General features: G+C 34.3%; 2 non-coding genes across 2 annotated transcripts; both read right to left on the bottom strand.

Annotated features, from left to right (window-relative positions):
• Positions 1 to 4975: 4975 nt before the first annotated feature.
• On the bottom strand, positions 4976 to 5047 carry TRNAH-GUG (transfer RNA histidin (anticodon GUG)). The gene has a single exon. It is a non-coding gene; the product is annotated as a tRNA-His (tRNA).
• A 904-nt stretch (positions 5048 to 5951) lies between these two features.
• On the bottom strand, positions 5952 to 6023 carry TRNAH-GUG (transfer RNA histidin (anticodon GUG)). Its single transcript has one exon. It is a non-coding gene; the product is annotated as a tRNA-His (tRNA).
• Between the last annotated feature and the right edge of the window lie 6525 nt (positions 6024 to 12548).

The raw sequence follows: 12548 nt of genomic DNA, 5'->3' as shown, positions 1-12548 counted from the left end.
AAATGATGTCCCTGTATATTTCATAAAATAAGTTTCCAAAACAGATATTTCGATAAATTTCGGAGAACGTTCTGCTTGACAACAGCAACCGATAGCGCAAAGATGGCGGATATTAGTGGAATGGGATGAGAGGACCTGACTAAGAGCTGTAAGACAGCGATACCTAGAGACATTGATGATGAGCTGTTCTCTTGTTACCAGTTGTGCCAACTATACCTTGACCAAAACTACTTCCGACTTGACAGTTTACAGAGATGGGGGAGCAGTGTTGTCATGTTGTCCATCTTTCGTGTAAGCGAGCGCGCTGCCGATAGAGTGCAGTAATGAACGGCTGACATGAACACATACATTTCTAACCAATTTGTTGAACACTAGGCATTAAAACTTGTGTACATTATTACTTTTATTAGTCTATTATTATTATTATTATTATTATTATTATTATTATTATTATTATTGTTATTATTATTATTATTAGTAGTAGTAGTAGTAGTAGTAGTAGTAGTAGCAGTAGTAATAGTAGTAGTAGTAGTAGTAGTAGTACCGGTATTCTTCAATGTAATACCGTTAGAAAAGCGTCGAAAGGATTGTAAACTGTAAAAACAGGTTTAAATTTAATACGAAGCCTTTACTTTTATGAGTGTCGGTATTCTTCAATGTAATGTTGTTAGAAAGACGTTGAAAAAATAGTAAACTAAAAAATATTTATGATTAAAATCTCCACGGCCTTTTTCTTTTCCAATATCGATAACAGTGCTCTTATTAATTTTAATACAAGCAGCAGTTCTCATTACGACTTGCGCCAAAGGTAAAAGAGACCCGCCATTATCTTTTTCCGTCTCACGCTTGACTCTTTAACGGAGCACCTTGTACAATATTCTTTGTTCTCCGCCTGTCTTTCCTTCCTTCCGATATTGCACAAGTCACCTGTTTAGAAACTCTCGCAGAAACTAGAAAACGCACGCTAGTCACACACTCCACCAATGACAACGAAGATAATACGTGTAATATAATTTAAACACAATAATTATTGATACACTAAAACAATAATACAACTAAATAACATTTTTAATTCACACAAAGCACGCGTTAACCAGCCAACTCAGTCATTCCGGGCACTGCATTCACCGCTAGGCCGTGGTATTCACGTGCAGCTTGTAAACATAGACACGGCAACACCGTCCCGTTACCATGGTTACGCGTCTCTCGTGATTGGTTAATTTGAATGGTTGCCATGGTAACATGCTAAAGGCGCCATTTGTCAGGTCGGAAGTTGTTTTGGACAGACCATAAACATTCCTCATTGAACTCTGTGGACCACTAGTCAAGAAGGCCTTGTTGATTCAGTATCTTTTTATTGAAACAGTTTCATTCCACTTCTATTATCAATATATATTAAACAATCTCTGGTACGTAACTATCCATAATCTCATACAGCAGAAGCTATAACATAACCTAAATAATATAAACAAGATAAATGATAGAAAAGTTTTAATTAAGGATGATGAAATAAATATGAATAATATTTTAAAAGGTACAATTATTGAAAGTACAATGTTGGCAAACAAAGAAACAAATGCTAGGGAGGTGATAAAAACAAATGCTAGGGAAGAAATAAAAATTGTAGGATAAGCAGCCATGATTGGCTGAAACACGTCGTTCAGTACCGTTGGTTAAAAGTACTGTAGTATGACGTAGTAAAAGTGTAATAAGTTGGTTATAAAAAATTACTATATCTGGGAATTGTAAGCACAAAGGAAGAAAATGGCATTCATAACATGCTCATGATTCTTCCCTTCAAAGCACTGTCACTGAACAGCCTCAATTCGGTATTTCCTATTCTTAATTATTCCGTTATTGCCGTTTGTGCTTCTACGGATATCAAAAATACTTTTTTTTTTGTGTACAGAAATTAATTTTTGAAATCCCTAATATGTGTTGATGTCATAAGTTCAGGACATTTTTCAAGGGAAGTGACTGCTGACTTGTTAACGGTTCTAGAGAATGTTAACATAATTCGCTACCCTCTTGTGTCCTACTTTTTCGTTACTTCTTACAAACTATTACAGTATAAAAACTTCATTAGTAGTTCAAGATGTTGACTTTTAAATAGCTCATAAATATATTATTGACCCACTTCAGAATTCTAAATGACAAGTTACAATAATTGGAGGACGTGGGAAATTGAATGTCAAACAAAGAAACTTCAACGTACTCTGTCTACTTAACAATTTCTTTTAACTTCTAAATGGTCAGTGTTGTATAACTTTAGCACTCTTAAATATTTCATAACATTTTGCCCAGCTATCGTTAGCCAATAACTTTTCACCTATGGAAACATCCTATGAAATTTATCGACATATATTTCATATACAGAGTAAAAACTAAATGCCGTCTTCGAAGACCGGAGCATGGTAGAGGATATTGTGGTGATGGAATTTGAAATAAGGACCGTCATGACGATTAATTATGGTGATATTAGAGGCAATACCCGGAAGTCAAATTGGGTAATAGTTACTTTTGAACCATAGCGCGTAGTAATTGGAGTTAAATTTCAAGAACACAACAACGATGTTGTGTGTGGACATGTTGGCCTACCTGTCCCTGAAATGGTCGAATTCTTGGTTTCAGCGCAAGAACTGCGAAGAAAATAACTGAGCTAGTTTGTTTTCAAGTACTGTACTGTGAGTTCTCTGTGCAATGCCATATTTAAAACATCACTGTTGAAAATGAGAAATGCAATTAGGCTACATAGATATATTACTACAATTTCCTTTATATCTGCCTCATGTTACAGCAAACAAATAATTACTAAATCCATGTTGTAAATGAGCCATATTGGCCCGGTTTCTTCAACCTTTGTTAAATTATAACAGTGTGTTATTCCATTTTAACTGTAAACTTAACAGTTGAAGCATTTTTTCAACTACTGTTAGTACTAACAGGCTGATAAAACCTATGTTAATTTAATTGCCCAATATCATGCAGTTAAATCTGTTAGCATATAAGTATCCAAAATGGCTGGTGCGTTAGATGCTGAACTTATATATCTGGATTATTAATTAGAAAATGTCATCCATGAATACATAAACAGAGGGGATGATTTCTGTGATTTGACAAACCAGAAGTTCATACAAAGGTATAGGCTATTTTCTGCCAAGCCTCACTTTTCGCTTTCAACTTAGATCCGTTTGTTTGTTTATTCTCATTAATTGGTTTATATTGCGAAATAATTTCCAGCAGAAGGTTTCTTTCGAACGAAGAGAAATTAGTCCCACGATTTCTTTTTGTTCCAGTGTTTTCCATTTCATAACAGCAATACCAATACGCCGCTCCACGCTATTGTGATACAGACGAGGAAAGAAGCAGAAATAAAACCTGAGAGAATAAAAAGACTTCTATCCTTTCTTCCTAGAGTAACTCCTGTTAGATTGATTCATGAAGAACTAGAAATTTCGACAATTCAAGAATATATTTCAAATCAAGCCTTCTGCACGTACACCAAGTCGTACAGCAGCACAAACCCACTAATTTCTTCACTAGGAAATTACAATCCTGCATTAGATAAACATAAACGACCTAAGAGTGTACTCCACCCCCTAGCTTGGAACGACAACGTACAAGACGAATACCAACTTGAACTCTAAACAACCATTTCACTCCTCAGACATACATGTCAATTAATGCACTAATAATGTTATTTCTCTGTTCCAGGGTCATCACGTTATTGGCTGCATAGATGCCTTGAATTCTTTGTAACAAATTAATATGTATTTTAATGTACTTGTACTTTCAATTATGATTAAATGACAACCTCCCACCTGAATATATTCCGACCACACTATAGCCAATTGGCTTGTCGTCAGCACGACATCTCATCCTGCTCTAGGTTTTTCCGTGGTTTCCCTTGAGCAATAGACAAATGTCGGGATGAGCCCTAAAAGAAATGGGCCACGGACCACTTCCCTTCCCCCACTCTTTCTCTTCTACTATCACAAAGAACTTGCTAATTTCTTAGATAACAACCCTGAATTATGATAATAAGGGAACATAAATATATTGTAAGTTCACAGGGCTAACGGCTTCGAAGCTGGGTACCTCGTTCTAATGAAGTGCACTGGTAGCAATCTAAAACATGGGGGCATGAGATAATTACTCTGCCTGCCATCAAAAATTCACTTCACTAAATCCCCAAGGTTTAAAAAAAAAATACTGAATCAAACAACGGAAACAAGCGAGAATCGCAATTGTCAGAGTTCAGAAAACAGAAGTATGCCTCTACTTGGTTATAGGTTATGGTTAAATCTAGAATCTCTGGTCCTAACAGAGAGTTAACAAACAGAATGTTAAAATGTGAAATATGAAGTTGAAGAAACGCAATATTTTTAACAGCAATTCGTACTTTTAACTTACAGTTAATTAACGCTATGTTAGGTGCATTTTAACAAAGTTAGAAGAAACTGGGCTACTGACTTTGAGCGACGCAACGACATTCTGATATAAAAATCGGTCGACGGACGACGCTGTATACCGCAAGCGTCAGTAGAATTTCACGTACGATGCATCGGATTCGTGGCTCTTGGAAACCACCACTTTAGTCCTATATAGAAACATCAATGAAGAGAGAAAATCGTGCAAAATATGAAAAATATGAAGATTTTTTACGAAATATGAAAATTTTACCAAATTATTATGAAATATGAAAATTTTGGTATTAATTGCATTCTACAAGTGACTCGTGTAAATTCTTGTTCCCATAGCGGCAGCAGCAATGTTTTAGAAAATTTGAGATTTTCTACTTCTCTTTCATTGTCATGTAATTATTTAAATAAATTCCATGGGCATTACAATGCAATAAATAACGGGAAGCAATTTCATCTCTTGCTGCTGTACTGCTCTTAACATAAACTTCAATTGGAATACATCTACTATGTGATTAACAAAATAATCCCCGCGCGTGACAGTGTTTCACCACTGCCGTGACCAGGATTCGAACCTGGGTTATTGCGGCCACAACGCAATGTCCTAACCACTAGACGATCACGGCTACTGCGGGGATAGTAATATACCACAAATATAAACCTTATAGACATACAGTCGGCATTTCTCATCGGTGAAAATAATCAGAGCGTAATAAGAAATAATGACGTTAAATTGATGTCATTTGAACATTAAGAAAAACAGCTGATTTGAGGCTTCACAAGTCTTGATCAAGACGCGTTGAGGATTGTCAAATAATTAACTGTTTTGAAAGGATTATATTATGTTTTTGCTTCTTAAGAACGCTGTTTAAAATGTTCCATCTTCAGGTTGAATTTACTCGCTATTCAAATGGCTGTGAATGGTGTAGCGACAAAAAACGTAGCGTTCTAGTGTTTAGTGACTCACAAGCTGCGCTTATTTCGGCAAATGACAGATCTGAATTAAATTAAACTGCTAGCTAGGCCCACATTGTAAGAAATCTTGACTTAGAACGACGAAATGACATTCTGATATTAAAACCGGTCGTTGCTGTATCGCAAGCGTCAACAGAATTTCATCGGATCTGTGGCTCTCGGAAATCATCACTTTAGTGCTACACGGAAATGTTAATGAAGAGGAAAATTCGTGCAAAATATGAAAAACATGAAGATTTTTACAAAATATGAAATTTTACCAAAACATTATGAAATATGAAAATTTTGATGGCAATTGCATTCTACACAACAAGATTCGTGAAAATTCTTGTTCCCGTACCGCTAGTAGCAATGATTTAGAAAATTTAAAATTTCTTACTTGTCTTAGTTATTTCATTAAGTCTTACATCAATTCCACGGGCATTACAATACGATAAATAACGGGAAGCAATTTCATCATTTGCTCCAGTGACTGCTTTTAACCTAAAGTTCAGTTGGAATACTTCTACTGTATGATTAATAAAATAACCCCTGCGCGTGACAGTGTTTCACCACTGCCGTGACCAGGATTCGAACCTGGGTTATTGCGGCCACAACGCAATGTCCTAACCACTAGACGATCACGGCTACTGCGGGGATAGTAATGTACCACAAATATAAACCTTATAGACATACAGTCGGCATTTCTCATCGGTGAAAGTAATCGGAGCGTAATAAGAAATAATGACGTTAAATTGACGTCATTTGAACATTAAGCAAAACAGCTGATTTGAGGCTTTAAAAGTCTTGATCAAGACGGATTGAGGATTGTCAAATATTTAACTGTTTTGAAAGGATTATATTATGTTTTTGGTAACTTAAGGACGCTGTTTAAAATGTTCAATCTTCAGGTTGAATTACTCTCTATTCAAATGGCTGTGAATGATGTAGCAACAAAAATGTAGCGTTAGAGTGTTTAGTGACTCACAAGCTGCGCTTATTTCGGCAAATGACAGATCTGAATTAAATTAAATCTCGGTTAGCATTAGAATAAGGTTACCAGATTTTCACAATTTCCCCGGACACAGATATCGACATAGGAACACTTTTAACATTTCTGTTAGTTTTCCATTCACTTATAGTGGGTACAATGTAATGTGAGATAGTATTTTGCAACTTTAACATTTTTACCCCATTACTTGATCATCTGCTTAAATTTAGTGATTTTCTAGCTGTTAGGTTCATTTTAATGCTGGCAACACTTCCTCGAATAGACGCCTGTTACAGATGTCACCTTCGAACTTTAACCTTTAGGAACTGTGCGTCCATCATAGTGGCCAGCTAGTATTATGGTTATGACGTGATATAATATGTTATAAATTGTATGTTATATAATAAAATACGTTAATATTATTTATAGTCCGTATCAGCTTACTTAATACCCTAAGAGTGAAACCTCGCCATTTTTCTATCATTACTACATATGCTAGTGGATTATGGTGATTTTCTAGTTTGAAGGTTGAATTTTCTTTTGCCAACTTTCGAATTTCGATACTTAGGAATACTACAACTGGTAGTGATTTTCCAACTGTTATGTTGGCAGCAGGAACAGCTGTTATCGGTAGTGCAAATTTTGAAAATTCAAATTGTTCTAGATTTCAGAGCCGATTACTGGAAGCTAGTGAAATTCGAACATACTAATAATTAATTAATATTAGTATTATATTAATACAAACTAGTTATTCTATGCGTTGCGTTGAGTTGTGGTTACAATTCAAGATTATAGTAAGATAAGTGTAAATAAATACGACATACTCTGTGATACATGCACTTGGGTAATCGATAGAAAATGCGCATAGAGACAGCAATTATAACTAGAATGGCAAAATTATTATGAATACGTAAGTATTCTTAAGCACACATTTCAAAGTGGCATTCGGTTTTCAGAGTTTGTACTAATCAGTTCACGTGATCAAACAACATGTATTTTTAGGTTAGGTCTCCTGAATCGTAAACTGTTTAGTCAAAACAATGAATTTAAAGTTGTCAGGCAAAATATATTTTAATATTAGATGACATTAAATTACTAATTTCTAACATAATGTGTGGGAGGTCCAGGAAGAAAATATAGGCCTACTCTTTCACAAATTATTGAATCATTTAGAAAACACCTCCCAACATAAAGATGAAATGTAGTAAGTAAATAAGCAATAATAGATTATTATTATTATTATTATTATTATTATTATTATTATTATTATTATTATTATTATTATTAGTATTATTATTATTATACATGGGACTGTGATTTTACTCTCTTTGGTGATATCTGGTATTAGTTGGCAACACTGAAGAGACGGCCAAATCTGCCTTTTAGGAACTACTCTTACGTGATCATCACTATAATTTTATATCACATTAAGGACATTGCACGTGATTAAAATACTAATTTTTATGTTTTTTTTTTTTTAAGGAGCAAAATCATTTCAACTGCAGTCAACTGAAATCCCTTCAGCTTCCATGCGCACCATTACACCGATTGCTTTACATGGGCCCTCCCTATCCTTTACCTCCATTGAGAAAGGAGAACCCAGTTCGTTCACAACACCAGATAAAAATCGCGAACGTCGTAAGACTATTACGAACTTGGACGATTTTGATCACTGCATAATAAGGAGGACAGTGCACGAATTTTACGCATTGGAAACGTGTGCATCGACCGTAGGGAAACTAAATACTTAGGTGCTGAGGATTAAGCATTTGGGCGAACTTTTTTTCACGGACTAGTACAACCGCTGCTTTATGTCGTCCTCTCCACTGCAAACTATGACGTCGTCCGCCGGCAGAGATAAAATCCGAGATTTGTACTAGCCTACTGAACTGATAAGACGCTGAGAGAGGGGTTGTTTATATCAAAGCCACGCGATCCTCCCTCAAATCCATCGCGAGCACCTAAATCGGTAGGAGGAGGTAATGAGTAGGGAGCGGATTTTTATGTGCTAAAAAATTAAATATGTTTATTTTTTATGTGCTGAAAAGTACGAAAATATTTGCTAAAAATAAAAAAAATATATATTTTTTTTAATATGGCAAAAATACCTTACTTAGCTTGAAAAAAAATGTTACTAGGTACTCACCAACCACACTTGAGTGCTAGTAGTTGGCCGAGAATTGCAGTGAACAACAAAGGTCATCTCCAAATTCTCCATCACAAATGCATGCCGATTATCTCTGAATAACGTCAATTTCACCTACAGGCACATCCTCCAATACTTGAGCAACTTTACACATTTTTTATATTTACTGTTTTTCCCAAACACATTCTGAAATTTGTCCCTTAGTAATTGTGCTTCTGAACCTGGTAGCGAGTCTAGTTTAATTTCCACGGCACGCATCTCCCTGATTCAGACAACAGGTTTTTGGATGTTTCGAGTTTTTTTATGGTGTCACACATAAAGCTTAAATTTGTTAATAGGAAAACCAAATCGTTTTTTAAATAACCATCTTTCAGTATAGCTTGAAGGATATCGATTGACGAAGCCCAATAACAGGGAATCACAACAAGATATATTGCCTTACTTGATAGACATGAGTGAGAGGCGAGAGATTTGTTTAAATTAAATAATGTTCATACCCAGCTCTTGTCTGTTGTGTTTCACAAACAAAGCGTGGAATGAAATCATCTTCAGCAACAATAAACATTCTTAATTTTGTGTTACAAGATATCTCCTCCTTGTCCATGTTAATTTATTCTCTAATAATAACACTGATATGCTGCCTGGCAGTTCTCAGAACTTGAGGCGATATTATTACAAAAAAGGATCATGGATACACCACACAGCGCTTAAAAACACGAAGCAACCAAGAATTCTTAAAAAAGGATAACGTACTTGTGAGTGATATAATTGATTTAGTTTTAAAATATTTAAAAGTTCTTGTAAAAAATTATTTAAGTAAAAAAACTTCAAGATTTATGTGTTTATAATAATTTCCTGAAAATATGTATTTACGTAATTTTTTTTGTGAAAATATTTGTTTTTATGTGAAATAAAATTCGAGTTTTAAACTTTAAACTTCATGTTCGGAATTTTTAACTTTGTTAACAGTGTTTTATCACACGCAAAAAGAATATTTAATTACATAGGAATCCGCTACTTAAAATGAGGGGAAATCACTCCGTGAATCACATTTTTACATCTCTGATTTAAAATATCAGTGTTGAAAATGAGACGAAATGCATTTAGGCTACATCGATATATTATTACAATTTCCTCTACATCTGCCTCATGTTGCAACAAACATATAACTGCTAGCTAGACCCATGTTGTAAGCCAATGGTTGCCAAAAACCACGAGATTGTGACGTAATAGAAATGCAACCCGCACACCACTATCGCAGGGAGAGGGGTGGAGTGTGTATCACCTCAAGTAATGCAGTGAATAACAGTGCAAAGACGGACTGTGACCAAAAAACAAAAACAATATAATATTCTTCTACTTATTAATTACGTACACACACTTTCTTCCGTGTTAACTTTTTATCCTCCTATTCATTATTTTTGTATTATTAATAAAATAAAATATATTTTCTTATTTATCATAAAAAGAACGTGTAGGCCTACTTTACATCAGCAGATATTTGAAATTAGAAAAACATACCAAGCTGGTCACGAAGTTGTATGTAAAGTACACTACATACTTCAGAAAAACGTCGAAGTATTTTACCCCGATTAAAGGTACGTTTTCCTCGGTGCGACTATTGCGATGATCATTCAACGATGATCGTGCAACGATAATCGTTGAGCACTATTTCTTTGTATTTTCTAGAGTCGCTCGGAGGAAAACAGCTCCATAGAAAATACAAAGAAATAGTGCTCAACGATTATCGTTGCACGATCATCGTTGAACGATCATCGCAATAGTCGCACCGAGGAAAACGTATCTTTAGACATAGAAGCCGATACTTTCTATTGTTTGTTTATTAGTGAAATATTCAAAATACACTACATATGTCGAAAAAAAGTCGAAGTATTTTTCTCCGATTAATACACAGAAGCCGATACTTTCTATTGTTTGTTTATTAGTGAAATATTCAAAATACACTACATATGTCGAAAAAAAGTCGAAGTATTTTTCTCCGATTAATACACAGAAGCCGATACTTTCTATTGTTTGTTTATTAGTGAAATATTCAAAATACACTACATATGTCGAAAAAAAGTCGAAGTATTTTTCTCCGATTAATACACAGAAGCCGATACTTTCTATTGTTTGTTTATTAGTGAAATATTCAAATTACACTACATATGTCGAAAAAAAGTCGAAGTATTTTTCTCCGATTAATACACAGAAGCCGATACTTTCTATTGTTTGTTTATTAGAGAAATATTCAAATTACACTACATATGTCGAAAAAAAGTCGAAGTATTTTTCTCCGATTAATACACAGAAGCCGATACTTTCTATTGTTTGTTTATTAGAGAAATATTCAAATTACACTACATATGTCGAAAAAAAGTCGAAGTATTTTTCTCCGATTAATACACAGAAGCCGATACTTCCTATTGTTTGTTTATTAGTGAAATATTCAAATTACACTACATATGTCGAAAAAAAGTCGAAGTATTTTTCTCCGATTAATACACAGAAGCCGATACTTCCTATTGTTTGTTTATTAGTGAAATATTCAAATTACACTACATATGTCGAAAAAAAGTCGAAGTATTTTTCTCCGATTAATACACAGAAGCCGATACTTCCTATTGTTTGTTTATTAGTGAAATATTCAAATTACACTACATATGTCGAAAAAAAGTCGAAGTATTTTTCTCCGATTAATACACAGAAGCCGATACTTTCTATTGTTTGTTTATTAGTGAAATATTCAAATTGCACTACATATGTCGAAAAAAAGTCGAAGTATTTTTCTCCGATTAATACACAGAAGCCGATACTTCCTATTGTTTTTTTATTAGTGAAATATTCAAATTACACTACATATGTCGAAAAAAAGTCGAAGTATTTTTCTCCGATTAATACACAGAAGCCGATACTTTCTATTGTTTGTTTATTAGTGAAATATTCAAATTGCACTACATATGTCGAAAAAAAGTCGAAGTATTTTTCTCCGATTAATACACAGAAGCCGATACTTTCTATTGTTTGTTTATTAGTGAAATATTCAAATTACACTACATATGTCGAAAAAAAGTCGAAGTATTTTTCTCCGATTAATACACAGAAGCCGATACTTTCTATTGTTTGTTTATTAGTGAAATATTCAAATTGCACTACATATGTCGAAAAAAAGTCGAAGTATTTTTCTCCGATTAATACACAGAAGCCGATACTTTCTATTGTTTGTTTATTAGTGAAATATTCAAATTACACTACATACGTCGAAAAAAAGTCGAAGTATTTTTCTCCGATTAATACACAGAAGCCGATACTTTCTATTGTTTGTTTATTAGTGAAATATTCAAATTACACTACATATGTCGAAAAAAAGTCGAAGTATTTTTCTCCGATTAATACACAGAAGCCGATACTTTCTATTGTTTGTTTATTAGTGAAATATTCAAATTACACTACATATGTCGAAAAAAAGTCGAAGTATTTTTCTCCGATTAATACATAGAAGCCGATACTTTTTATTGTTCGTTTATTAATTAAATATTCAACTTATAGGTAAGGGCGTGGTAGTCTTCATAACAAGAAGAATAATGACAACGTACATTGTTCTTTTATACTTCATTTAAAATTTTACAACAAATTAAGTATCTCATATTTTTGCTATCTGTACAAAAGAGATACTTTTCCTCCCATGCTCCTTAAAATTAAGTTTTTACATATTATCTGTTTTGGAAAAGACATCGAAACATATTATCCAACACACTTGTAACATTACATGCGTAGCCTAGGTCCGCTGCCGATAAATGTCTTTACTTATATCGAAGTGAAGGCTGTAAACAGAGGGTGGGGGTATGATGCCATGGTTACGCTAGAGTGGAGGCAGGGGCATGTGTCGCGACACAGCTTTTGGCGATCACTGTTGTAAGCTATCTTGACTTAGAACGACGAAATGACATTCTGATATTAAAACCGGTCGTTGCTGTATACGCAAGCGTCAGCAGAATTTCATCGGATCCGTGGCTCTTGGAAATCATCACTTTAG

Source organism: Periplaneta americana, chromosome 7 (genome assembly GCF_040183065.1).
Source record: "Periplaneta americana isolate PAMFEO1 chromosome 7, P.americana_PAMFEO1_priV1, whole genome shotgun sequence".
NCBI lineage: Eukaryota > Metazoa > Arthropoda > Insecta > Blattodea > Blattidae > Periplaneta > Periplaneta americana.
This window is presented reverse-complemented; position numbering and strand designations above follow the sequence as displayed.